The sequence below is a fragment of the Medicago sativa genome, chromosome 1 (assembly GCF_051527215.1).
Source record: "Medicago sativa cultivar Bolivia chromosome 1, Bolivia_mono, whole genome shotgun sequence".
In the NCBI taxonomy this organism is placed as follows: Eukaryota; Viridiplantae; Streptophyta; class Magnoliopsida; order Fabales; family Fabaceae; genus Medicago; species Medicago sativa.
Genome location: NC_140749.1, coordinates 54,257,113 through 54,285,098, shown reverse-complemented (window position 1 = coordinate 54,285,098; position 27,986 = coordinate 54,257,113). Strand labels below are relative to the sequence as shown.

The 27,986-nt window shown below is 39.0% G+C and overlaps 1 long non-coding RNA gene across 3 annotated transcripts; it reads left to right on the top strand.

Moving 5' to 3' along the window:
- Positions 1-21,512: 21,512 nt before the first annotated feature.
- LOC146955414 (uncharacterized) lies at positions 21,513-26,990 on the top strand. Of its 3 annotated transcripts, XR_015016617.1 has the most exons (8): positions 21,513-21,859; positions 22,235-22,362; positions 22,734-22,827; positions 23,250-23,358; positions 24,785-24,907; positions 26,195-26,401; positions 26,480-26,552; positions 26,773-26,990. It is a non-coding gene; the product is annotated as an uncharacterized LOC146955414 (long non-coding RNA). The 3 variants fall into 3 exon arrangements; XR_015016616.1 differs by lacking the exon at positions 22,734-22,827; XR_015016618.1 differs by lacking the exons at positions 22,734-22,827; positions 23,250-23,358.
- The last annotated feature ends 996 nt before the right edge of the window (positions 26,991-27,986 follow it).

The following is a 27,986-nucleotide window of genomic DNA, read 5'->3' as shown; positions in this document are numbered from 1 at the left end:
AAATTTCCTATGTGTTCTTAATCATTTTCTTGATATTTTTGTGATATTGTCATATGTTGAATCTTGGTTAAAAAATGTGTGGTGTTTTCTTGTCAATTGTTTGCTATTTTTGTTAAAAATTGTGAAATTTACATGTTTTTTTGTGGTTAAAAATTCTCTAAAAACTCCAAAAATTTTCATACATATTTCTTAATAGTTTTGTGGTATTTTTGTGATAATTGTTGCATATTAAAATTGGGAAAAATATATGTGAGGTTTTCTTGTGATTTTATGTTACTTTTTTGTTAATTTTTTGTGAAATTCTTGCATGTTCTTGATCCCAAAATCTTGCTATGGTATATTGACCCTTGATATGAGAATTTACAATGTGTATGCCTATGATTTGGTGCTGTTCTTTACTGTTTTTGGAGTTTGATTTGTTAGTTTCTTGTTTTATAAGTCATGTAAATAATTGTTTGTGGAAATAAAGTGGAAAATATGCCTAAAAATATGCTAGGAGGCTTGGCTTGATAGGTCCTATTAATTCTTGTGTTGGGACTGAAATAAAACTCTTTGGGAACTTGTTAAAATATGAGGATTATAGGTCTTGTTCAAGCCTTGCATTATTGATGAATCTTTAGGCCTATTTTGCATTGTTTTTGCTTGTTTTTTATGTTAATTTTCTTACTTTTGTTATGATAGCTTTGATTTGTTTCATATCTTGTGCTACTAACTTTTTTGTTTCATGTTTCATACATCATAAGCATTCCATATCTCATCTTTTTCTCCACTTTAATTTCTTGCACTTCAAGTTTTACCAAGACTTAGCATGTAAACACTTAGGAGTTCTTGTAATATTTTACTTCATGCAACTTTTAATTTTCTTGGCAAAGAGGCCATAGAATGTATCTAGGGTATGATGTAAAGGACAATGGACTCTAATGATGTACACCGACACAAGCACCGACACATGCACACACATCACTAAGTAGCTAGAATATGCATGTTTAGATGTATGTTTAGGATTGTATGTTTAGATGAATGCCTAGGACTCATACTTAGAGAAAACCAATTTTCCAAACAAATGTGAACAACATCACTCAAACTATTTTCTAAATAAACCTTGGGATCCAACATCCCATTGTATTTTCTTTTCCATTTTCTTAATCAAATTTCAATGAAAATAATCAAACTTTGACTTCTTTTGCAATTCACTAATCCAACCTCACTATTTCCTAATCTCATGCCCTTGAGGCCTCTTTCTATTCTTTCAAAATCCATTTTCAAACTTAAAATCAACCAACAAAAACAAAAACATTTTTTGAGAGAGAACTACGGTGGATTTGATCCCTTAAACGGGTACGTAGGCAAGGAACCAAATTCCTTCAATTCAAATAAAATAAAAATTCAAACACTTTCTTCTCCCTCCAATTCTTCACTTAGGAAATTTTAGGTGTAAATAACATTTTCAAATAGCATTTAAAAATAAAGCGCGCGCGTAGAAATTAAAGACGGTTCCTATAGGTTACTATAGTCGTTATGGGTGCCTAACACCTTCCCGTAGCGAAAACAACTCCCGGACCTCGATTCTCAAGGGTTTTGCTTACTTTTTCCCTTCCCAAGAAAAAATAAGATATCACCGGTTTAAAAGGTTCAAACGTAATCAATGTTTGACACCCGAAAACCAAGATAAAACAGCTGGCGACTTCACTGGGGAGATTCGAGAGTTACGCCTAGTCTTTATTTCCACGCTTGCGCTTGTATTTTTACTTGTTTCTTTTACTTATGTGAATAAATGTTTAAATTCTTGCAAACGTGTGGGGTGAGAATATCAAAAGTCCTGCACCCGGGCTGAGTGAACTTAGGATTTAGGGGGGACATAATCGACAATTCATTCCGAGGGCTGCCTCGTGTTTTGGATTATGCGATCAATCCCACATAGCTGAGGCATTTTGGGGGTGATGTTGTCGACGCGTGTTGTCGCGTTTAGGCACTTTACTTCTAATTGTTCTATGACGCTATGAACCGTAGATAACCAAACCCATCCATGGCCATTTTCTAGGATGTAGTGCGGTGGCTAAACCGAGTGTCGTCTCGAGTTTTAGTCGTCACGCGATACTACACTCAAGTTAGACCTTCCACGTATAATCATGGAGCGAGTGTTGTCTCGTGACACCATGAGATACGTCGGAGAGGTTGCAACTTGGGAACCTTTTTAGAACCCGGTTACTATTATCCTAAAGCCCTAGTTTCACCGGACACCGTGTCCACCCATGACTCCTCGACTTTGAACTTCAACCCACCATGTTTTCTCCGAACTTGAACATAATCATGCATTCATGCATACATGCATACATGCATAAACTTTTTCCATGCATTGTTATCGAAGGGCTTAGACAAGTTGAATTTGTAAACATTGTAGGGATGAAGATGACTAAGTCCTACAAGTTTAAGGAAGTGGATTTGGCTAGTTTGAGAGATTTGGCACTCAAGATTGAGGATCCGACTGGTTTCCGACACCGTTACGGGGCTTTACTTCCTATCCTCCATACTAATGTGGACGAGAAGCTTGTGCACACTCTAGTGCAATTCTATGATCCGGGGTATCGGTGCTTCACTTTCCCAGACTTTCAGTTGGTGCCTACTCTAGAGGCTTATTCTTCCTTGATGGGTTTATCTATTTCTAAGGGGACACCTTTCTCAGGACCTGAAGATCCTCCTCCTCCATTGGTTATTGCTAAAGATCTCTATCTCAAGACCACCGATGTCTCCAAGAATCTCGTTACTAAGGCACATATCCGAGGGTTCACTTCAGAGTATCTTCTTGGGAAAGCCAACCTCAATACCACTTGTCAGGACACTCTCGAGGCTATTCTTGCACTTCTCATCTATGGGCTTATTCTCTTTCCGAATCTTGACGGCTTCGTGGACATGAATGCTATTATGATCTTCCACTCCAAGAATCCGGTTCCTACTCTGCTAGCTGACACATACCATGCTATTCATGATCGTACTGGCAAGGGTCGTGGATATATTCTTTGTTGTGTGCCTCTCCTCTATAGGTGGTTTATTTCGCACCTTCCGAAGTCTTTCCACGACAATCCGGAGAATTGGTCTATTTCACAGAGGATTATGGCTCTCACTCCTAATGAAGTGGTTTGGCTCACTCCCGCTTCTAGGGTTAAGGAAATTATCTTTGGTGGTGGAAAGTTTCTTAATGTACCTCTTCTTGGTACCCGGGGTGGAATCAACTATAACCCGGAGCTTGCTTTGCGACAATTTGGTTTTCCAATGAAAGATAAGCCCATCAATCTTGCTACGGCTCCTTATTTCTTTCACTACTCCAATGCTCCCACCGGCATAAGAGAGGATTTTATGCAAGCTTGGTCTAAGCTTCGGAAGAAAGAGGTGAAGCATATGGGCGTAAGGTCCGGTATTGCTCATGAGGCCTATACACAGTAGGTGATAAACCAAGCTGAGGAGATTGGTATGCCTTACCCCTCTATGAGATATGTGTCCGCATCTATTCCTACCATGCCTTTGCCTCTACTCCCACCTACCCAGGAGATGTATCAGGAGCATCTAGCTATGGAGAGTCGGGAGAAGCATCAGTGGAGGGCTAGATACTATGAGGCTGAGAACTTGATCATGACTTTGGATGGAAAAGGTGAGCAGCAGACTCATGAGATCTTGACACTGAAGAAAGAGTTAGCTAAGGCTAAGAGAGAGATTGAGGAGAAAGATAGGCTGCTTATGAGGGACTCCAAGAGGGCTAGGAGTGCCCGTGACTTCTACGCACGATACTGCGACTATGAGTCCGACTCTGAGGACGATGCTTCCACTTCCTATGCTTGAGGATTTCCATTTCCTGTTGTTATTTCCATTTGTTCATGTTGGATTTGTCTTGTAAAACTATATGTTAGTTGTTTGATTCCCGTTTATGTTAATTGTTGTTTAGTAATGTTTACAAGTTTATAATTTGTCTAGAACCCTTCGGTAACACAAAAAGAGTCTTTTTGGCATATGCATTAACACATTTCATGCATTCATTGGTCACAAAAAGCTTCTCTCGTGCTTACTGCCTCCTGGTTTTGTCCGCCGCAGTCTGAAAAGTGGCTCGTGCTCGCAAAGTGTACCAACCAGATAGAATTCATCAGACAAGATTTCACAAGAGAAGGATAATGGCTAACTTTGAAGAAGAAAATGCTCAGCTCCGTGCCGAATTGGCCGCTATGAAAGAAGACTTGGCCAAGGCTCATGACGCTATGTCCGCTATGATGGCTTCACAAGAACAGCCAGCCACTTCTATTCCAGTCACTGCTGAGGTGATTCCCTCTATCCCACTATCTACTGTGGCTACTGATGCTCGTTTTGTTATGCCCAACGGCCGTCCTTATGGCCTCTCAGCTTACTACTCTCCTAATACTGCTGCTGGTGTCTCTGGTTTTGCTGGTCAAGGACAGATTCCTGTGTCTACTGCTATGCCTCAAGTAACTACTGTTGTTACCGACCCTACTGTACACACTGTGCAACAGGTGATTGATATTGACACTCCGCGTGGACAAGATCCCGCAATGGAAGCTATGAAGAGACAGTTGAGGGAGTTGGCTGGAGAACTCCGTGAGGTTAAGGCTAGCCGGGGAAACAATGGTGCTCCTGCTAAAGCTCGTGATCTATGCTTGGTATCCCGATTTGAGGTTCCTAAGAAATTCAAAGAGCCAGAATTTGACAAGTACAATGGGACTTCTTGCCCACATAACCATGTTATCCGGTATGTTCGAAAGATGGCTAACTATGCCGACAATGACGCACTGATGATCCACTGCTTTCAGAGTAGCTTGACAGATGATGCAGCAGATTGGTACACTAGCTTGAGCAAAGATAACATCCATACTTTTGAGGAACTCGCTGCTGCTTTTGAAGGTCAATATGAATTCAATACCCGTTTGAAGCCAAACAGGGATTCCCTCAAAGCCCTATCTCAGAAATCAGATGAAACCTTCCGTGAATATGCTCAAAGGTGGAGAGGGGCAGCTGCTCGTGTTTCTCCTCGACTTGATGAGGAAGAGTTAACACAGACATTCCTGAAGACTCTGAAGAAGGAATATAAGGAGAGAATGATAGTCTCTGCTCCTAACAACTTCTCTGATATGGTTACAATGGGAACCCGTCTAGAAGAGGCTGTCCGAGATGGTATTATTGTCCTCGAGAAAGGTGAATCATCAACCAGTGCACCAAAGAAGTACGGTAACGGACATCACAAGAGGAAAGAATCTGACGTAGGGATGGTGTCTGGTAACCCATCTGCAGCTGCTACACAATTACCCCTGCCCTATCACTACATGCAGTACTCTCAACATCCTTTCTTCCCACCATTTTATCAGCAATATCCTCTACCACCGGGTCAACCACCAATGCCCGTCAATGCTATCCCTCAGCAAGTACAGCAACAGCCTCCTGCTCAACAGCAACGGCAGCAACAACAGGGTCCCCGACCCAAACCTTCTTTTCCAACAATACCAATGCTTTATGGTGAGCTGCTCCCAACTCTACTTGCTAAGGGACACTGTGTCACTAGACCAGGCAAGCCTCCGCCTAATCCATTGCCTCCCAGGTTCCGTCAGGACCTAACATGTGAATTCCTTCAGGGTGCTCAAGGCCATGATGTCGAAGGTTGCTTTGCTCTGAAATATATTGTGAAAGATCTGATAGAAAAAGGACGTTTGACTTTTGAGAACAGTGTTCCTCATGTCCTTGACAATCCGCTTCCAAACCATGCTGCTGTCAATATGATTGAGGCCTTTGAAAGGGTTCCTATCCCTCAAGAGGATCCCATGTTGGATGTCCGCAATGTCGTTACTCCTTTGGTGCCATTACATGTCAAGCTTTGCCAGGCTTCTCTGTTCAAACATGATCATGATTCTTGTTCAGAATGTCTGCAGAATCCTATGGGCTGTTGTGTTGTGCAAAATGATATCCAGAGCCTGATGGATGACAAGTACTTGATTGCCAGTGATGTATGTGTGATTGTGCCAGTGTTCCATGACTCTCCTGTTGAAAGTGTATCTCAGGTAAAGAATGTTGAGCCTTTGGTGATCAGGCTACCTGGTCCGGTATCTTATACCTCTACCAAAGCAATTCCCTACAAATACGATGCAATCATGATTGAGAACGGAGTGGAGGTGCCTCTCGTATCCCCAGCTACAGTTGATAATGTTGCTAGTGAAGTTACAACTCTGAGAAGTGGAAAAGTCCGTCCACCCTTGTTTCAAAAGAAGGTGGTGACACCTATTGCCACGGTAACTCCACCAGTTGCTCCTCCTGTTGACAAGAACATCGGCCCAGCAGGCCAATCTATTGAAGAGTCCAATCTGGACGAAATCCTGAGACTCATCAAGAAAAGTGACTATAAGATTGTTGACCAGCTGCTACAGACTCCTTCAAAGATATCCATCCTGTCTCTACTTATGAGCTCAGAAGCTCACAGGAAGGTGTTAATGAAGATACTGGAGCAAGCTTATGTTGACCACGAAGTCTCTGTGGATCAATTTGATGGGATAGTCAGTAATATTACTGCCTGCAACAACTTGGGGTTCGGTGACGATGAGCTCCCCGAAGCAGGGAAACGCCACAACTTGGCTCTACATATCTCAGTACATTGTGGATCTGACCTGATATCCAACGTATTGGTAGACACTGGATCATCTCTGAATGTAATGCCCGAATCCACGCTAAGACAATTGAGCCATCATGGAATTTCCCTGAGGGGTAGCAGCTATCTGGTTAAAGCTTTTGATGGATCCCGCAAGGATGTTCTCGGGGAAGTGGACCTGCCAATTACCGTTGGTCCCGAGATATTCCAAATTACTTTCCAAGTCATGGATATCAATGCCTCTTACAGCTGTCTCCTCGGAAGACCGTGGATCCACGACGCTGGAGCAGTCACTTCCACTTTGCATCAGAAGCTCAAGTTCATGAGGAATGGTAAGATTGTCACTGTGCATGGTGAGGAAACATATCTAGTTAGCCAGGTATCATCGTTCTCTTGTGTTGAAGCAGGGTCCGCTGAAGGGACGTCGTTTCAAGGATTGACTGTTGAGGGTGCAGAGCCCCGGAGGGCTGGTGCTAGCATGGCCTCACTGAAAGACGCCCAGAAGGCTGTTCAAGCAGGGCAAGCTGCTGGCTGGGGCAAAGTGATACAGATTCTGGAAAACAAGCGTAAAGGAGGCCTTGGATTCTCCCCGACATCTGCTGTTTCAAAGGGAACCTTCTACAGTGCTGGGTTCATCAATGCTATTACTGAAGATGCTGCTGAAGGAAGCCACGTGCCTGCATTTGTTATACCAGGAGGCACTGTGAGAAATTGGGAAGCCATTGATGTTCCCTTAGTCATGCATGCTTCCATGTAATGTGTCTTGTTGCTCATGTTTTTCTTGTTTTCAAAATAACAATCCTTTCGCTCTGCCCAAGGCGAAAGTGATATCTTTGTAAGGGCGTGTTTGTTTCGGCATTGCCGTTAATCAATAAAAAGTGGTCGTCTTTCTCACGACTCTTTGTTTTTTTTACTTTCTTAGTGCCTTTTTCTTGGAAATAATGGTAATGCCAGAAAAACCCAAAACATTTGTATTTTCTTATTAATTTCAAAAATCTGCATGAAAAACTTTTTCTAAAATCATCCCAATCATATTATGCAGATTGAACCATAATAAACCCGTTGAACACAGTGACCCTATGGTTCCTCCAAATTTTGAATTCCCTGTATATGAAGCTGAAGATGAGGATGATGATGAAGAGATACCATATGAGATCACTCGATTGCTTGAGCAAGAAAGAAGAGCCATTCAGCCTCACCAGGAAGAGATTGAACTCATCAACCTGGGTACTGAAGAGAACAAGCGAGAGATCAAGATTGGTGCTGCACTTGAGCCAGAGGTGAAAAAGAAGATCATCCAGCTTCTCCATGATTATCCAGATGTCTTTGCATGGTCCTATGAAGATATGCCGGGACTAGATCCCAAGATTGTGGAACATCGGATACCGACAAGACCTGAATGTCCTCCTGTCAAACAGAAATTGAGAAGGTCTCGTCCAGACATGGCTCTTAAGATCAAGGCTGAGGTGCAGAAGCAGATTGACGCGGGTTTCCTCATGACAGCTGAATACCCTGAGTGGATTGCCAACATCGTACCAGTACCAAAGAAAGATGGGAAAGTTCGAATGTGTGTTGATTACAGAGATCTGAATAAAGCCAGTCCAAAAGATAACTTCCCATTGCCTCATATTGATGTACTTGTTGACAGTACTGCTCAATCCAAAGTGTTCTCCTTCATGGACGGTTTCTCTGGCTATAACCAGATACGAATGTCACCTGAAGATAGAGAAAAGACGTCCTTCATTACTCCGTGGGGAACATTCTGTTATAAAGTGATGCCATTCGGCTTGATAAATGCTGGTGCTACCTATCAAAGGGGTATGACCACTCTGTTTCATGATATGATTCACAAAGAGATTGAAGTATATGTTGATGATATGATTGTGAAGTCAAGTGATGAAGAGCAGCATGTTGTGTATTTGAAAAAGATGTTTGAAAGACTGAGAAAGTACAAGCTGCGGCTGAATCCTAACAAGTGCACATTTGGTGTAAGATCCGGAAAGTTGCTAGGCTTCATTGTCAGCCAGAGAGGCATTGAAGTTGATCCTGACAAAGTCCGAGCCATCAGAGAGATGCCGGCCCCTCAAACTGAGAAGCAAGTCAGAGGTTTCCTCGGACGTCTGAATTATATTTCAAGATTCATATCTCACATGACTACTACCTGTGGACCAATTTTCAAATTGCTCAGAAAGAATCAGCCTGTTGTATGGAATGATGAATGTCAGGAAGCTTTCGATAGCATCAAAGAATACCTGTTGGAACCACCTATCCTTGTCCCGCCAGTGGAAGGGAGGCCTTTGATTATGTATCTGTCAGTGTTAGACGATTCAGTGGGTTGTGTTCTCGGTCAACAAGATGAGACTGGTAAGAAAGAGCATGCTATCTACTATCTGAGCAAGAAGTTCACCGACTGTGAAACTCGGTATACGATGCTTGAAAAGACTTGTTGTGCTTTAGCCTGAGCTGCCAAACGCCTGCGTCATTATATGGTGAATCATACAACTTGGTTGATATCGCGAATGGATCCAATCAAGTACATCTTTGAAAAGCCTGCTGTTATTGGAAAGATCGCACGTTGGCAGATGTTGTTGTCTGAATATGACATTGTATACAAAGCTCAGAAAGCAATCAAAGGAAGTGTCCTTGCTGAGCATCTTGCTTGCCAACCTCTTGATGATTACCAGCCAATTAAGTTTGATTTCCCTGATGAAGAGATTATGTATCTGAAAGCAAAAGACTGTGAAGAGCCACTGATCAATGAAGGGCCGGACCCCAATAGCAAGTGGGGGTTGGTGTTTGATGGTGCTGTTAATGCTTACGGTAAAGGGATTGGGGCCATCATTGTAACTCCACAAGGGCACCACATTCCTTTCACCGCTCGAATAACTTTTGAATGCACAAACAACATAGCTGAGTATGAAGCATGCATCTTGGGCATTGAAGAAGCCCTTGACCTGAGAATTAAACACCTTGACATCTATGGAGATTCTGCACTTGTTATCAATCAGATAAAGGGTGAATGGGAAACTCATCATGAGAAGCTGATCCCATACCGTGACTATGCAAGACGTCTATTGACATACTTTACAAAGGTTGAGCTGCACCATATCCCTTGGGATGAAAATCAGATGGCTGATGCTCTTGCTACCTTGTCTTCCATGTTTCGTGTCAATCACTGGAATGATGTGCCCGTAATCAAAGTGCAGCGTCTTGATAGACCCGCTCATGTGTTTACCATTGAAAATATGCCAGATCAAGCTGACAAAGATGTGAATGACAAAAAGCCTTGGTATTACAACATCAAACAATTCTTGCAGAATCGTGAATATCCACCCGGTGCTTCCAACAGGGATAAAAAGACTCTGAGACGATGGGCTAGCAAATTCCTTCTGGACGGAGAAATCCTATACAAGAGGAACTATGACATGGTCTTGTTGAGATGTGTTGATAAGCAAGAAGCCGAGAAATTGATGCATGATGTACATGACGGTACCTTTGGGACCCATGCTTCGGGTCACACCATGTCAAGAAAATTGTTGAGAGCCGGCTATTACTGGATAACTATGGAACGTGATTGCCACAAACATGCTGAAAGATGCCACAAGTGTCAAATTTACGCTGACAAGATTCATGTGCCTCCACATGCCCTCAATGTTATATCTTCCCCATGGCCTTTCTCTATGTGGGGCATTGACATGATCGGAAGAATTGAACCAAAAGCTTCCAATGGACATCGTTTCATTCTAGTGGCAATTGACTATTTCACCAAGTGGGTTGAAGCTGCCTCCTATGCAAATGTGACCAAGCAAGTGGTTGTGAAGTTTATCAAGAATAACATCATCTGTCGATATGGTGTTCCCAACAAGATCATCACTGACAATGGTTCCAATCTGAACAATAGTATGATGCAAGCTTTATGTGAAGAATTCAAAATTGAACATCACAATTCTTCTCCTTATAGACCTCAGATGAATGGTGCAGTTGAGGCCGCTAACAAGAACATCAAGAAGATTGTTCAGAAGATGGTCACTACTTACAAAGACTGGCATGAGATGCTACCTTTCGCCTTGCATGGTTACCGTACTACGGTACGCAGTTCAACCGGGGCAACTCCTTTCTCTCTTGTATATGGTATGGAAGCAGTTCTTCCTCTGGAAGTGGAGATTCCATCTCTCCGAGTAATCATGGAAGCAAAGTTAACTGAGGCTGAATGGTGTCAAAGTCGGTACGATCAATTGAATCTGATTGAAGAGAAACGTATGGATGCCATGACTCATGGACAGTTGTATCAAGTGCGAATGAAGAATGCTTTTGACAAGAAAGTCCGACCTCGAGAATTCAAGGAAGGCGAACTTGTATTGAAAAGAAGGATAAGTCAGCAACCCGACCCAAGGGGCAAGTGGACACCTAACTACGAAGGTCCTTATGTTGTCAAGAAGGCTTTCTCTGGTGGTGCTTTGATTCTTACTCACATGGATGGTGTTGAACTCCCAAATCCTGTTAATGCCGATATAGTCAAGAAATACTTTGTCTAGAAAGAAAAGAACAGCGTGGTAGGTCGAAAACCCGAAAGGGCGGCCTAGGCAAAAATGCGCTTCCCGGTGGATCGAAAACCCGAAAGGGCGATCCAGGCAAAAGTTAGGGACAAAAAAAAAACAAATATATGAAAAAGCTCGCTGAGATTGTACGCAACTCAGGCAAGAATGAGCGCCTCGATGAGCCGAAAACCCGAAAGGGCGGTTCATGCAAAAATGAGGTTGACAATAAAGACAAGTAACTATATCTGGCAAATCACCATCACCCCTTTGGGGCATCTGCAACTGTCAATGATCGTCTTCATCAGAGGTTTTTGTACTTGTGAATTCAAAATTTCTATGAAATGTAGCGATCATCGTGTTCAATGTATCACCAACCAATAAAATTACCATTTTCCAAGCTTTGTAAATCCGTGAAGTCGTGCCTTTGGCTGACTTTCACTCTTCTACATCAATTTGAGCCTTTCTATTGTTTGAAACTCTATTTTTCTTCCTACTTTCAATGCTATATACAAATATTTTCTTTCTATTTTGATAATGTCAATGTCAATGTTAATGTCAAATGCCAATGTCAATGTCAATGTCAATGTTAATGTCAAATGCCAATGTCAATGTCAATGTCAATGTCAATGTCAATGTTAATGTCAAATGCCAATGTTAATGTCAAATGCCAATGTCAATGTCAATGTCAATGTTAATGTCAAATGCCAATGTCAATGTCAATGTCAATGTCAATATCCAATGCCAATGTCAATATCAATGTCAATGTCAATGTCAATGTCAATTTCAATTTCCAAGCCAATGTCAATGTCAATGTCAATTTTCAATTCAAATCAATGTCAATTTACTCTTGGGCCAACAAAAATGGTCATGTCTATTCTCAGATTAAGTTAATGACAATTTACCCTCAAGTGGTGTCTTGTTAGGCCAGACTTTCAATTTGTATCTTGTTACTGGTCAAGTGCCAGGTTCGATCCAAAAAGAACCACTTGTACCTACTTGTATACCTATGTTCCCGGACAAACGGCAAGTTCGATTTGAAGAACAGTTTGTACCCAGCTCATGCTTTGTTATCAGTCAAACGGCAAGTTCGATTTGAAGAACAGTTTGTACCCAGCTCATGCTTTGTTATCAGTCAGACGACAAGTTCAATCTGAAGAACAGTTTGTACCCAGCTTATGCTTTGTTATCGGTCAAACGACAAGTTCGTTCTAAGAGAACAGTCTGCACTCTCCCACATGATGTGGTGATAATCCAACAAGCAAGTTCGATCCAAAGAAACGGCTTGTATCAACCCTTTTGTCTATGTCTCCAGCCAAACGGCCAGTTCAATCCAAAAAGAACAGTTTGTGTCTGCCTATCTGTTTGTACCTTCAACCAAGTGTCAAGTTCGATCCAAAAGAACCGCTTGTATCTGCCTATATGTCTATGTTTCCGGTCAAGTGCCAAGTTCAGTCCCAAGAACAGCTTGCACCTATCTCTTGTTTTGTATTCCTTGGTCAAGTGACTAGTTCGATCCAAAGAACAACTTGCACCTTATTATTCTACTCCCTGGTTTGTCTACCCTGTCAATGTCCACCTGAATCCCCAGTGACATCACAGGTTCCATAGACTCCAGTTGTTTGTCTTGCATTCATAACTAAAGTACTGCATAACATTCATATCTTTGAAACTCTGAAAGCGTATTTTTATGTCCAAAAGCAGTGCAAATGTTAATATTTAAGTATCTTCGTCCCGTCAACTCTAAGACTTCGTCTCTTGACTCTCCGGACAAAGAAACTTAAATAGGGGCAGCTGTTATACCCTAATTTTGGACCTAAAAATACTTGTTCAATTCTTCTTTTCTTGCATTATAAGTCATTTGATATGTCTCTGATCAATTGCATCTTTCTCTGCATTTTATTTCAATGTTATTTGCAAAATTCACATGTAAGGGTATTTTAGTCATTTCCTGCATTCAACTCATTTTTATCTTTGAAAATTGTTTGAATCTTTTAATTTGGTTTGCATAAGTCCTTGTTTCAATCTCATGTCAAAATTCATTTCAAAAATATCAGTTGGATCATTTTTTTAGTCAATTTAGCCCCTAGGGGCATTTTAGCCACTCCCTGTGTTAAAATTTCTTTCAGTCTTTGAAAAATTTGGTTGAGTCCTTTCAAATAGTTTGAGTAAGTCTTTGTTTCATTCTATGTCAAAATCCATTTTAAAAATTGCATTTGAAGTCATTTTTGAGTCAGTTTTGCCCCTAGGGGCATTTTAGTCTTTCCAAGTGTCAAAGCTCTGTTTAAACCCTTAAAATTGTCTCTGAGTCTGTTAATTTTGCTTATATAAGTCTTTGCTTTAAACCCTTGTTGAAAATCCATTTTTGCATTTGAGTCGTTTTTAGTCATTTTAGTCCCTAGGGGCGTTTTGGTCATTTCACATAATATTTCTGATTCGTTTTAACCTGCTTTGTTGTTTTTAATCGTCTCATTTTACGTTAATTTTCAATTTACTTTTTCGATTCAATTTTAGTGTTAATTTTCATTTTAGTCCGCGCACTTTCGTTATTGACATTTTAATCCCTTTTTAAGTTTGTTAGAGTCCAAGCGCCATGTGTCCAAATACTATTGGTCCTTAAGAGTTTGTTACAAGTCTAGTGCCACATGTCTCTATCCTATTGGTCCAAGGTCAATGACTTAGCCTATAAATTGGTCAAAGGGTCAATTCATTCATTCACCAATCATTTTTTACATTTTTTCACAAAAAATCACAAAATAAAAAAAAAAAAAAAAAGCAATTTCTTTCTTCTTTCTCTTCTCTCACGTAACCACCATTCCTCCACCCTAACAACCTTCTTCTCCACCACTCAACCACCATAACAACCCTCTCTCTCACCTCTAACTAACTAAAACCACCACTAAACCACCCTCCAAACCACCACAACAACCTCTTTCTTCCACCTTCCACCACCCAATCTTCATCATCCAAATTCCACAACCACCACCTCACCATCGGAATTCATCATCACCATCAACATTCACCACCAAAATTCATCACAAACATCCCAAAATCCATTACAATTCCAAATCAATTCTGTTTCGATTCCATTTTTCATACAGCAACAACAATTGTACAAAATTCTGCAAATTCGTCCATGAATACACAACAATTTCGAAGATCCATCTCAAACAACAACGGTGACGGATTCGTGACGGTACAGTGATGGAATTGTGAGAAGGAAACAGAGAAGAGAACGGAGAAGAAACAACCAAGATCACGTTCGTCGCACACTGAACCGGTACAAATTCGAACCACAACGAAATCGGAAACGCAAGTCCATCGCACCTGAAACACCTTCAGATCGTGAATCTTGCAGGCTCCACTTCGTGAATCAAGCATCCAGCATCAAACTCAATTGACTCGGACTCAGCGAAAGCAAGAGCAAAGGCAGTGACGAAAGTGGTACGAACGGAATCGGAGAATTCGAACGTGAACAGAGGAGCAAGAGGGATCGAATCCAAGTGCTATAGCTTCAGTTGAATCGAATTCGGTAACCACAAGCATACCAAACCGTCCAGCTTGCAAGAACGAAGAAGAATCCGCCATTGTTGAAGTGCAAGGTCGCGTGGCTGATAAAGAAAGAAGGACCGGCAAGGCAAACAAGAAATTCCTCTAATCTGTGCAAGAGGTAACCATGTTAATCCCTTTGTTGTGATTTTTGAGTTTATCTTCCAAGATTGGTGAATCTGGATGTTAAATCTATGTGTTGTGAGTATGAACCGGTTGGGAGAGAAAGAGAGTAGGAAGAAAACGTTTTTTGCAAAATAAGGAAGAAAGGATCCTAATTTATCTCTTTGACCCGTATCCATTTAACAAACCCATGGATCCGACCCACATTAACCCCGGGCTTGGGCTTGTCCCTTGCAATTTCGTTTTTTCTCCATGCTTCTTTGCAGTTTTGTTACTTGCACCCCCCTTCCCTGCATGCTTGTGTCAAATTTCGCTAATTACACCCCTGCTTGCTCAATCTTTTCATGAAAATTCCTAAAAATTTCCTATGTGTTCTTAATCATTTTCTTGATATTTTTGTGATATTGTCATATGTTGAATCTTGGTTAAAAAATGTGTGGTGTTTTCTTGTCAATTGTTTGCTATTTTTGTTAAAAATTGTGAAATTTACATGTTTTTTTGTGGTTAAAAATTCTCTAAAAACTCCAAAAATTTTCATACATATTTCTTAATAGTTTTGTGGTATTTTTGTGATAATTGTTGCATATTAAAATTGGGAAAAATATATGTGAGGTTTTCTTGTGATTTTATGTTACTTTTTTGTTAATTTTTTGTGAAATTCTTGCATGTTCTTGATCCCAAAATCTTGCTATGGTATATTGACCCTTGATATGAGAATTTACAATGTGTATGCCTATGATTTGGTGCTGTTCTTTACTGTTTTTGGAGTTTGATTTGTTAGTTTCTTGTTTTATAAGTCATGTAAATAATTGTTTGTGGAAATAAAATGGAAAATATGCCTAAAAATATGCTAGGAGGCTTGGCTTGATAGGTCCTATTAATTCTTGTGTTGGGACTGAAATAAAACTCTTTGGGAACTTGTTAAAATATGAGGATTATAGGTCTTGTTCAAGCCTTGCATTATTGATGAATCTTTAGGCCTATTTTGCATTGTTTTTGCTTGTTTTTTATGTTAATTTTCTTACTTTTGTTATGATAGCTTTGATTTGTTTCATATCTTGTGCTACTAACTTTTTTGTTTCATGTTTCATACATCATAAGCATTCCATATCTCATCTTTTTCTCCACTTTAATTTCTTGCACTTCAAGTTTTACCAAGACTTAGCATGTAAACACTTAGGAGTTCTTGTAATATTTTACTTCATGCAACTTTTAATTTTCTTGGCAAAGAGGCCATAGAATGTATCTAGGGTATGATGTAAAGGACAATGGACTCTAATGATGTACACCGACACAAGCACCGACACATGCACACACATCACTAAGTAGCTAGAATATGCATGTTTAGATGTATGTTTAGGATTGTATGTTTAGATGAATGCCTAGGACTCATACTTAGAGAAAACCAATTTTCCAAACAAATGTGAACAACATCACTCAAACTATTTTCTAAATAAACCTTGGGATCCAACATCCCATTGTATTTTCTTTTCCATTTTCTTAATCAAATTTCAATGAAAATAATCAAACTTTGACTTCTTTTGCAATTCACTAATCCAACCTCACTATTTCCTAATCTCATGCCCTTGAGGCCTCTTTCTATTCTTTCAAAATCCATTTTCAAACTTAAAATCAACCAACAAAAACAAAAACATTTTTTGAGAGAGAACTACGGTGGATTTGATCCCTTAAACGGGTACGTAGGCAAGGAACCAAATTCCTTCAATTCAAATAAAATAAAAATTCAAACACTTTCTTCTCCCTCCAATTCTTCACTTAGCAAATTTTAGGTGTAAATAACATTTTCAAATAGCATTTAAAAATAAAGTGCGCGCGTAGAAATTAAAGACGGTTCCTATAGGTTACTATAGTCGTTATGGGTGCCTAACACCTTCCCGTAGCGAAAACAACTCCCGGACCTCGATTCTCAAGGGTTTTGCTTACTTTTTCCCTTCCCAAGAAAAAATAAGATATCACCGGTTTAAAAGGTTCAAACGTAATCAATGTTTGACACCCGAAAACCAAGATAAAACAGCGATAAAGAATGAATGTCATGTGTTATGTTCCTCATCTCCTCAATCTCTTCCACCGATAACCCACCTTCGTCCACCTGATCATCTAACTCAGATAGCCTATATTTTAAGCCTTCAATTTTTCCTGGAATATTTTTGACATGAACAGAATGCCACTCTTTTAAAGCAACCTTGATCAATTTCAATTTCTCGCGAAGAACATAGCCTCCCCATCCCTCAATTTGAAGCGACCACCACCTTTCTTTCACAAACTGGGTATATCCTGGTAAGTCTCGCCAACATTTCAACATTCGTAACGGTCTAGGTCCCCAATTTTCCTCATCCACAGATAATTGAAGCGGACAGTGATCAGAGAGACCCCTGAGAAGGGCTACCTGAAAACAATTAGGCCACTGAAGACACCATTCTTCGGATAACAGAAAACGATCTAGCCTGCTCATTGCAGAACCATCTCCTTTGAACCACATGTACCGTCGCCCGCATAGAGGCAAATCTATCACCCCATTTTCATCAATAAAATTGCTAAAATGCTGAAAATCATTCGTGACACTGAGTCCTCTCTGAGACCATCTTTCCTCCATATTTCGGACCGCATTAAAATCCAAACACACACACACACCTTCCCACCATCTAACAACTGCAGTCTAGCAGACAAAGATACCCATAAATCTTGTTTAGCCCGCGGTTCACATGGTGCATAAATATTAAACAAATAAAACTCTTCATTATTACGGATGAATCTACCATGAATATAAAGAACATGGTCCTGACTACCCGACGACCAAACCTCCACCTCTTTCGAATCCCACACAATTAACAAACCTCCTGATGCCCCTACCGATGGTCTATAAGAAAAAGCATGATTTGAATCTCCCCACAAGGAATTACAAATTAAATCATCACACACAGATAATTTGGTCTCCTGACCTCCCGCTTTTTCTCTACACCCCCCAACCCCCGCACATTCCATGATATAATCTTCATCACACACACCTCCCACACACCCATCCCACCACAACGACAACCTCCTACACTCCGACATCCTCCTCAACACGCCCCACCACCATAGGTGTCAACACTGGCCCTAACTCAACCTTTTTATACCGGTTTAGCACACTAAACTTGTTGTGACAACTTTCTTTATAAGAAACCCCTATAGCTTTACCAAAAGACTCAATATCTGCTGCCTTCGACACATCATTGCCATTTAAAGCTACCCAGTGCCTCCAATCATTACTCACATAAACCATAGATGAAGATAGATTTTGAGAATTAAGACTCACTGCGTCAAGCGATCTTGCGTTTCTCTGTCTGTGCCGACGTCGATTACTTATTTTTTGTTTCAAGGATTTCATAATTTTTGAATCCCGCAATACCTTCATAACCTCCGCTCTATCCTTGCTTGGAAGTCTTGCCACCTTCTTTAATGTGAGAACTAGATGTCGAAGAAAGCCACCCGCCTTTTTTGTAACAACATTATTGAGTGATCTCCCACCACTACCTCCATTGTCCTTCCGCACCTTTTTTAACCGCTTGTTTTTTGAAGAAATAAGACATGTACCTCCTTTGTTGACGTTTTGCTGCCAATCCATACTCCACGGACCTGAGTTACCCAATGAACCTGCTGAACCTGAAATGTGATTATTTTGTCTTTTCTTTCGGTTTGATACCACTTCTTCAGCTGAACCTTGTGTCGCTTCTGAAGGTGTTGTACCCCCCACACCTAACACGGCATCATTCATATCTGCCACCACCGGGAGCTGTTTGACTGTGTCCTCCTTGGATCCGTCCTTACAAATAGAAGACATAGACATAATAGGTTCTTCATTTTTCTGTGGAGCAACCGCTGGACTGTCCAAACTGCCATCAGGATGCAAATTGTCGAGCACCTTAATGGAGTTTGTAGCCACTGGATTTGCCTTACCGTTTACATTCAAGTCATCACATTCCAAGTCTTCCGTTTCCACTAAGTCATGCACAAGTTTATCAGCTATTTTGTCAATATTATCAATATTTTGGAAATCCTCATGCACGTACTCATTGTCTGGCTGTTCGGACACCGCTTTATCCTCCTCATCATATAAACAAGCGTCATCACCTAAGTTAAAGCCCCATTCTTCTATGATTTTTATCTCCACCATCGAATCATCTACAAGAATTTGTTCGAAACAATTAACCACATTCTAATTCGACGTAGATATCAATACTCTTGCATAATCGAACCTTTCTCTATTCAAAGAACAATTGTCTGCTTTTAAAAACCTTCCGCACTCATGAACACATAATTTAAAAAAGCCTTCATTCCACGCGTGTAATGGAATTCCATACAACCGAATCCAAGCTCCCCTCTGAAACGGTAAAACCTCTTTCTTCCAAGCCACCATATTAGAGAAAATTAAATCAAAAAATTGTTTTGCCTCTTTCAAAATACCAGAAACATCCACTCCCGAAAGTGAATGAACAAAAACTTTGTCAGCCCCAATTGGTATTATATCAATGTCCTTAAAACCCGCGTCTTCCACCCTATTATGAATAAGCGGTATAGACGCCCCATCTAAAATAGTACCAATGTAACCACGTTGTGCCCATCTCAAATCCTCATCACATGATCGATATTTCCGAATGAGTTTTTTAGGCACTGTCTGATTGTCTGTGCTTACCTTCCTCACCTCCTTTCCACCGCCACCCTCACCTCCCTTCTTCCTCCCTCCTCCCACCCTCACCAACACCGATCCCACCGTCACACCTCCAGCCTCTCCCTCCTTCTTCGAACCCTCCTCGCTCCTACCCTTCTTCCCCTCCTTCCTTTTTTCTCCCTCTGAACCCTTCTCCCTCTCCCTCACCTTCACTCCACCACTCTCCACCTTCTTACCACCTACACCCTCACCCTCCCTCACCACTTTCCTATCAAACCTAGCAAGCACATCACGTACACAATATTGCCCAAAACAGACCTTATTTAAAGCTTTCAATAACTTGTCAAGCCATACACTTCACCATATCTATTTCTATTATTGGCTACAAAAACCTCTTCTAAAATACCGCAAACCTCGAAACCCTTCCGCAAGAAAAAGTTTGAAGCTTGAGGAGGGAAATTAGTAATGTAAAAAGTTACGAACCGTTTAGGTGATAAGTCTGAAGCCTTTCCGTTGCCATCTGATTTAATGTCGCACACTCTCTGGTTTCCAGCTGAAACCAAAACGCGCTTCTGCTATTCACGGACATCATTCCTTTGCACTACTAGACGTATATAATCACGTCGTGACTGCCTCTGTTGGACCTGCTGATCACGTCTTGCATACCTCTGTGATCGATCAAAAAAATCATCATAGAAATCCTCATCATCATCATAATCGCCCCATCTTGCTGGTCTTCCATCAGTAAAATCCGATCCTGTCTCAAGATCCCCGTAATAACGTTCCTCTTGTGATGCATACCTAAACCTAGATTGACGAAGCTGCAAACCCTCCTTACCTTAAAGCCGTTCTTCTTCTTCCCGAAACCGGTCCTGACCCTGATGATCCTGTCGCCGCGCTTTCCTTCGTCTCGGTCTCACGTCGATCCAATTACCCTCATTCCCACCCCTTTGTGGCACCCTGCTTGGATCCCTATCCCCCCCAAGATTCCTCACGTCTGGCGAAACATGCCGGTGCGGTGGTCCGTGGTGTTGCCACTGACTACCGCGGTACGCTATCAAAGATCAAGAGCCCGTTTGTTATAGTTTTTTTTTTAAAAAATCACTTTTTAAAACAAAATAGTCACTTTTTTTTTGGTACCTTTTTTTTTTGTTCCACAGCCGAGATCTTTTTTAAGAGTATGGCATGCGTTTGTTACAACTTTTAAAAAAAATCAAAATCTAAAAAAAATAATCTAAAAACAACTTCTAATGAGAAGTTGTTAAGAGCAACTTCTCAAAAAATAGATTTTTGTAGAGGAGAGAGAAAATTAAATGTTAAAAGATTAAACTAGTTTTGTAACAATAAATCCCTTATATATATATATATATATATATATATATATATATATATATATATATATATACATATATATATAGGGGTTTGCTAGAACACACCCACTAGTTTTTATGTGGGAGTGTTTTAGCAAGTAAATAACTAAAAAGTGGTTAAATACACCCTAAGGTGTATGTTGCTATAACACACCTTCTAACAAAAACAAGTGGGTGTGTTCTAGCAAATCCTATAGGCATTTGCTAGAACACACCCACTAGTTTTTATGTGGGAGTGTTTTAGCAAGTAAATAACTAAAAAGTGGTTAATCACACCCTAAGGTGTAGCTTTGCTAAAACACTCCCACATAAAAACCAGTGGGTGTGTTCTAGCAAACCCCATATATATATATATATATATATATATATATATATATATATATATATATATATATATATATATATGGGTTATGATAGAAGACACCTTTTGTGAAGGTGTCTTTTATCAAGTTACTCTATGAGCTTTTGCGAAAAGAGCTCACTACAAGAAATTTGTCATTTTGCGACACTTACTTTGCGACCCTTAGCTTAGAACTGTCGCAGATTACACTTTTGCGACAGTTATTGCGACTTTTAGGCTAAAGGGTCGCAGCTTTTACAACCTTTTTTAAACGCCCTTTCACAATAAAATTTTTGGCCAAATATTTTGACAGTCCCGCTTCTACAATTTGAGCCTCCCTCCCGTAGCTTCAAAACCCTAAAATCCAATTTCATTTTCCCCCAATCTGAAACCTAAATCTCCACCACTTCCCCACAATCCACTTTCCCCCAAATTTCATTTTCGAACCAAATCGTTCTCCGCCGGCCATTCAGAGCTTCATCGTTTCACCGTTCAGAGGCAAATGATTCGCTGCTTCATTCACAGACAAACCTTTCAGACCCAAATTTTTGTCCGCTCGCTGCATCCATTTTGGCCCTTCGTTGTTCGCTGCTTCGTTCGTTCAAGCTGTTCATAGCCAAAATTGTCTCCGTTTTTGAATCGGTATCTTTCTTTTCTCTTTCAAATCCGTTGTTCTCTACTCATATGAATTGAATCACTTCTTCTCTATCTGTTGGAGTTTTCTGTTTGTATTATTCAGTTTTTAGGGTTTCTGAATTTTGGGCATTTTGTTTGTGATTTCTAATGGTCTCTTATTGTTTCTTAGGGAATTTTGTTTGTGTACTCATGATAATCAAAATAGGGATAACAAGTTAGATTTTTGGTACTGAGATTTACAGGGCATTTTTTTTTGCGAATGGTTTTTAGTAATAATAACATGTTTTGGATCTATTTTTTGTGTTAAGCAAATTAGTAGCTCTATCAATCTAAGGTTCTGGATTTAAATGCTAGTAATGACGTTGGTATTAATGTGTTCAGATCAGGATAAAAGATTTCACAGTTGTGGCTGTCTGGATTTAAGTTCCTGTTATTTCAGTGGTTATCCTTGTCTGCCATGTAAGATAATTGTTCTGGACAAAGTAGATTCATTGACTGAAGATACTCAGGTATTTATCTCTTTTTTCATAACTAAATTTGCTGTTTTAACTAATAAAGTAATATGACTTCATGTCACCTACAATTTGGATATAGAATGCACTAAGGAATACTGGCATACAATGGAAACTTACTCTGAAGTTACAAATTTTATTTTTTATATGCAACTACATATTAGGTGCCTCGTCTTCTTTGAACAATTTATCGATTTCTTTATTTGACTTTGTTAATGATTTTTTGGTGGATTTAGTTTTGGTACTAAGTTGTTTCGATTTAGTTTTGGTTCTAAGTTGTTACTAGTTTTGATACTTTGACTTTGTTAATGATACTTGTTAAACCTGTTGTGCCATGGACCGCTAATAAATCTAATGTTAAAGTGCAGTTTAATCATAAGAATGAATATATCAATATTAGGGCTGCTATGATGTGTATGCACTAATCATTTTGATTTTGATTTTCTGCAACAAAGCGACAAGGTAACCTACCACATTCTGCTCCACCTTTCCGGATTTATCTCCGGCAAGTGTTCTTATAGGGTTTGTCAATGTATTAAAGTTAGAGCTAGAAACATAGTCTGAAATAACGCAGAACTGTAACAACTCGAGTTTCTGTCCATCAGAAAGAGAGTTGAGGAATCCTGCTTTTAGTCCTGAGAAGGAAGTGTCATCCGGTGCAAGAATTGTTAGCCCACCTGATTTTATAGTCAATAGTTGTAAATTGAGTTGTTTTCACGAGTCGGATTAGGACATTGAATCCTTTAGTTCTTTTTGCATCCTAACCCAATTGGGTCAAATTGAAAATATAACAACACTTCTATTTTCTTCTCTCTTTTAGGTTAAATGGGTCTTGCTTTTCTCATAATGCACTGAACAAAATTTCACCTTCTTCTCTCTTTTAGGTTAAATGGGTCTTGCTTTTCTCATAATGCACTGAACAAAATTTCACCTTTTTTGACCCCAAAGTCTCAACATAAGATCGAAATTCAGAATTTTTCACAAGAATGGAAGGTATTGTGTTCCAATCTCTGTTTGATTTCTTCTTGTTTATTTGGGTATTTGATTTGGTGGTTAGTTTTGTCAATTTTTTGTATATTGAATCATACATGAATGATGTTTCTATATGCATGGATGGTTATTTAAAGGTTATACCTACATATATAATGCTTATTAATAATATTTTTCAGCAAATTGATTTATAGAATTGTTTCTCAACTGCTGTTAAGTTATTAATCACATAAAATGTTCTGATTCCATGTTTTTTTTAATATTCAATCTATACAACTGCACCAGTGAATATATAATGCAGCAAACACACTTATTTTGATCTAAAGTAAGTGCATTAAAACAGTCAATGGCAGTTAGTAGAGGTCCCTTATATCTCTTGGCTAATATCTTAAATTTGGAAAGTTTGGTTAACTGAAAACGTGTTTTTTCTTAAAAATAAAACACAATGATTCTTATTACATTACTTGTGAAGACTACCCTCTATTTATAGGGTTTACCTACCATTTTAATTGTTCTGAATCAAAAGGACAGCCTTGTACACTTCCTGTTAAGGCACTTAAAATGACATTAATTGTGCATCACATGGCCCTTCAACCCTTCTGTTGCCACTGTATATCACAATAGTCCCATTTCATATAAGGGCACTCTTGGTAGCATCTTGGATGGTCCATGTGTTGTCTTTCTGCACACACACACACACACACCACCAACAACAACAACAGAAAATGAAAATTGCCTTGCATTTCACTAAGAAACAATGCTAGACACCTTTTCAATTAATGTAGACTCTGCACATATTTGCATGACTCCCCCAATCGTGCATTTATAACTTGAATGCAGTTCATGTTTGCATGAACAATCAACTTTTCTAGACTAGGGCTGCTTTTCTGGGTTGCTCTTTATAGAGAACCAATTTATTTTGAAAGACTATGCAGACCTTTATTTAATGAGAAAGTGATGCCCACACGAATCTAGTTTTCTTTAATTTATTGCTTTTTCAAACCAAGGTGATATTGTTGTTGCTATCACTAGGTTCTTGTCTTTTCTATTGTAGCCAGACGAAGTGCGAAAACTTTATGCACAACAAGCACAACCATATAAATATGTATTTCAATAATGTATCTCCATAGACGTAGGTGGTGGAATGGATGTCGTAGCAGGTGGTGCAGATTCTCACTCATGTGTTGCCTTATACTAGATACCAATAATGCAAAATCAGTTCCTGTCACGCTTCATCCAACCTTCTTAATGAAACCTCCTTCCACCTTCTAATACTATTGAATTCAACTTCCTATCATTCTTGATCCCATCTTTGCTAGCATATCTGCATTATTGTTACTTGTCTTTTTCCTCTTATTGCTAGTTTTTCTTTATCCTACTTTGCTTAGCTATTTGCATCGTTCTGACTTGTTTATCATCAATCTTGCAGTGTAAAAACATGACACCATACGAGCAAGCAAAGTTGGAAAGAATGGCAGAAAATCAAAAAAAAGATTGAGGCTCTAAAGATTCCAATTATCTCTCAAGAACTTGCAAAATTCTAGAGACAGAGGTAACTTTTACCAAACTATTGCAAAAACATCTTCTCTTTTAAAAAAAATTAGAAGTTGATATCTGCAAGAGTCCTTACACTTGTCTTTGTATAACTGCTATGACTGTTGATAGTATATATAATCGATCCCGAGTGGACCTAAATCAACTGCCTGAGAGACTGTTGAGTTGTTAGAGACATAGGAGTGATGTACCTGCAAACACTTCGATGATTGAGCAAGTGATGGGCCGTGAGTGTGAGGTTTAGGGTGTAGCGAATGGCATGATCTGTTGTGTAGATTGCTTTCTGGGTGCACCTATAGGGTGTTCCCATGGCATGATATGTTGTGTAGATTGCTTTCTGGGTGAAGACCAGTTCTCTACGTGGGTTCGACTTGGCCTAGTCCGGAACTATGATATTGTGGGATTTTTTTGAAGGTTCCCTGCATATTTCAATTATAATAGAGCCCTTAAGTTTAATTCTCATTTAAAACATATTTTGTTGAAGATCCTAAATCTTATAAACAAACAATCATAACAATATACCTATGATATTCATGTACAGTCTCTCAGGTGTTGGAACAACTCAGTGGCCAATCCCCACTGTTTTCCAAAGGTTTATTTTTAATAGTGGTTGCTTGACTTGTTTTTGATTTTTGTGTGTGTGTATTGCGTTAATGATTTTCATTACATTGATTGTTGTTGCCGCTTGTTATGAAGAAGAAATTTCGACCGCTTTACAAATACTTATAATACACCAAGTTATTAGTTAGATTGTAAGTTAGTATAGTTATACACAATGAACATGGCAAAAAAATAATATGAGAAGTATAATGAGTGTTAGAGAAAACATACAGGTAGTTTTTTTTTTTTTTTGATCAAGTAAACATACAGGTAGTTGATTTGTTATATTGCTCACAGTTTCGTGATTTTTTTTGAAGTCTACATGTGCTTGATGTTGCCGCGTGCAAAGAATAAGAAATTTTCTGGACTATTCTTTTTAGTAATATTTGCAATTTCAATTTGTTTATTGACAGAGTGCAGAGGTCTCATTTTATGATCTCACAGAACTTATACAAATTATAATTGATTTTTACATGAAAGTATGATCTTATTGAATTTTGATGTTGTTAGCTTTGGGCCCTGTTTGAGTAAGCAAGTGTTTATAACATAAATGCTCATTATATGCTTATGTATAAATGTGCATTATATGCATAAATGTGTCAGATGCCAACTCTGCACTTACACAATTCATCCTTGATTTGGCCTGATCATAATGAACTTTTTGTGGCTACTTTATCTGATATAGGTGTTGTTTGGTACTTCACTTCTAGTTTACATTCTAATTTGGTTCCATATTTTGGTCACACAACAATACATGCTGAGGTACCCGAGAGTGGTGAACATGAATTATGAATCACTTTGTGGAGCTTTCTTGGACTAAGATATTTTGCAAATAGATCTTGTGGAGCTTTCTTGTTCAAAAACTAGACCTTGTAGTCACCCTCTTTTAAATGTAAGTACAATATTTCTTTCCTTCACTTCACTAATTTTTTTAATTATTGAGTTCCTTCACTAAATTTGGAGGGTTCAGATGCTGGTCTAGCATCCATACTGGAGTACCTGGAGTTTTGCTTGAACTCAAGACTGGTGTTTTGAATGAAAGGGTAGTGATTTATTTGTTTCACATTGAATGCAATTAATTGGTCTTGTAAGCTTCTCTGTGATAAATAGCTAATGGTTGTTCCATAGTGGTTATTTTTGACAAATATATCAGAAAGTAATTATTAGTTTAATTGCGCGATAAGTTAGAATCATGACTTGCGTGACATTATTGCTTATTTTTGTTAATTGATGTGTCTTATATAATCTTTGACTTATTTTTAGGTGGAAGACTTAGAATCACCAAACAGAGCATAGCATTCTTTGGAGTTTATTCATCTCTAGTTGATCAAAACAACTTCCTCGCCAAATATCATCTACATAATTGATTAAATTTTCATGTTAGGAACTCAAGAAACCTTATTGTATCACTTGTTTGTATTTTATATGAATGTAAAATTCATATTTTAGTTTATGAATTTGTTCATATTTTTTATTATGAATTATTTTAGTTTTATATATTTTTTATTAGTAAATAGTTCTATTAAAAATTCAGGAAAAAACTGATTTTTTTTTTAAATTAACTCAACATCTGCGACCCTTGCAAACTGTCGCAATGTTTTTTTTATAAATAAATTTTATGCATCTGCGACCCTTCTCCAACTGTCGCAAGTCCCTTGAAATCCATTTGAATCTCCTCATTTGCGACCCTTAACAACTGTCGCAGTGCCTTTTGCGGCAGTTGGTGCGGCTGTTCTATGAAGGGTCGCAAAAGACACTTGCGACCCCAACATCTGTGACTGTTGGGGAAGGGTCGCAATTGTACATCTGCGACCCTTCTAACAGTCGCAATCGGCCATTTTAAAGGTCGCAAAATGCAGTTTTTCTTGTAGTAACTTACTTTTATGAAGGTGTCTTTTAGCAAAGTTATAACTAAAAAGAGAAAATCACACCTTAAGGTGTTGCTTGATAAAAGACATCACCAAAGGGTGTCTTGTAACATAACCCTATATATATATATATATATATACAGGGCCGTCTTAACAAATTCGTAGGCCCAGTTTTAGTCTCTTAAGGGATGTAAAAATAATTGAATTTTAGGCCCCAAAAAAATAAATAAAGCACTATAAAAGAAAATTATTAATAAAAAGGACTCAAGAGGGAAATTATTAATAAAAAGGACTCAAGAGGGACTTGAACCCATGACCTCACATTAAAACATGAGAGGCCGCGCCACCACAGCACTATGACCAACATGAAAATTTTTCGCTTTAGATGTATATAATTAATAATTTAGTGCTTTACATACCAATATAATTAATAATTTAGTGCTTTACATACCAAAAAAAAATATATCTTGGGCCCCCAAAAATCTGAGGCCCGGTGCCATAGCCCAGCCTCGACGGGCTATGGGCCGGCCCTGTATATATATATATATATATATATATATATATATATATATATATATATATATATGTATCCAAACAAACAAAATTATT